The sequence below is a fragment of the Cyprinodon variegatus genome, unplaced genomic scaffold, assembly GCF_000732505.1.
Source record: "Cyprinodon variegatus isolate N-32 unplaced genomic scaffold, C_variegatus-1.0 Scaffold456, whole genome shotgun sequence".
In the NCBI taxonomy this organism is placed as follows: domain Eukaryota; kingdom Metazoa; phylum Chordata; class Actinopteri; order Cyprinodontiformes; family Cyprinodontidae; genus Cyprinodon; species Cyprinodon variegatus.
Genome location: NW_015150909.1, coordinates 641,218 through 643,179, shown reverse-complemented (window position 1 = coordinate 643,179; position 1,962 = coordinate 641,218).

The following is a 1,962-nucleotide window of genomic DNA, read 5'->3' as shown; positions in this document are numbered from 1 at the left end:
GCTCTTTCACTTATTAGTTGTATGAGGATGCTTCACTGTTGCCATCACAGAGAACTCATAGTGTTCAGATAATTTTCAATATGCTTACTTATAAGCACATATATTTTTAGCTCTTCCTTCAATTGATATTTCAGTATCAAAATATATGCTTGACCAAAGAAATTTATTTTGCTGATTAAGACCCAATATTTGCCCTATTAGGGCCTAGGGTTGGTGTTTCATTACTTATATCCAAGCTGCAACATGCCTATTGATGTTACGTTAAAAAAAGTATGAAATTCCTCATGATGTCATCTATTTCTGCAAAGAAGAACAGACATAAACTGCATCCTCCTCATGTTTAAACTAGTGGAGACAAATTATTATGCCTCCAGCTGTATCTATAGTGAAAGGCGGTTCTACCCAGTATGGACTCATTAGATGAATACAAATCAAAGCCACTGATGATACCCGTCATGTTACTTTCTGTAATCAAAACACCTATAAATGCTTTGAGTGTGGGAGCTTTTCTTATCTATGTGTTATTGTAGAAAAAAAAAAAAAAAAAACTATAGTGCTGTATGTCAGACATCCCAAGAGAGTGTTGTTCTTTTATTTTCAATACTTTCGATCTTGTAACCTTGAATACCGGGTGTGCTCTCTGTTTTTCATGCACCTTGTCAAGGTGTCATCGTTCCTTACCATGGCCAGTTCTAGACAGGGGCCGACGGGGGCCAGTGCCCCTGCTGATCATGTCCTGGCTCCTGTTATGGACCATGTACTGAAGACATAATACTTCAAAGATATTCTAATGATATGGGCTGGAACAGACATGGTTACTGATAGGTCCTTTGGATCTATTTCATTCTATTTCTTTACAAATTCTGTTTTACTAATTATTTAAAAACAATAAGGTGACAGCTTCAGTGGTACTGAGATGGGATCCCAGTTTTCATCTGCTACATGTTTTTTTATTCACAACAAATAAAAAAATGCTTTAATTTTTACCAATGAATTTAAAAGTTTTTCTTGAGTTAGTTAGGTAGTTTTAACTTAATTTAACTTAAGTTAAGTGAAAAATTCCTAAATTTTAAATGTATATTGACCTCATAAGAAAAATTATTTTTATTTAACCTAATTGAAAAGAAATTTCACTTCATATATTCTCTTAATATATGTGAATCCCTTGCCCTGTTTTTTATTTCATGCTTTTCTGTGCCCCCATGAAAACAAGCTTGCCCCCTCCTGGCCCCCTGGTAAATTTGGCCTAGATCCGCCACTGTTCCTCACCTTCACTAGACGTTGATATACTTTAGTATATTCTGCTGTAAAATTAGTACTATATTTTCGTTTTTTACTTGACGATTCAACCTCTGCCATTTCACAGGATGCACAGCTTTGAGTGGTCCTTAAAAGTCCAGATTCGAAGCACGATTATGTCATAGCGTGGCACCAAGGTCTGGTCGGGTTCCAAGACTCCTCGTTATGCGGCCTTAAAATGCGTCCTTCTTTTAGCCCGATTTGAAGGACGGGTCCGATGTATCCTCTCTATCCTTGGATATCCCAGGATTCATTGCAAGACCAAGCAAGCCGGCTGCTTCGTGATCAGAGGAAAGGTTACTTGGCGCCGGACGGTGGTGAAAATTGGAAGTTCAGTTTAATATAATACAAGTATGTGAATAGTTCCCTCTGAAATGAATGAGAATAGTTGTTTTAATGGTTATTGAGTCAGATATGTGGATGTAATGTTTGATTTATCTAAAGGTTTTTATCTGTTACTGTGTAAATGAGTTTGTAATTTAAGGACAAATTCTAGTATCTCTGCAGTTTGGGGACGATAAATATGATAGGATTTTTAGTTTTTATTGCCGTTTTGAACAATTTGCTTAACTGACCCAGTATTTTTTCAGTATTTTTGTTGTTGAATATAAGAGATTTTGCAGATATATTTTTATTCATACATTGTTTAGATTTACTTATATC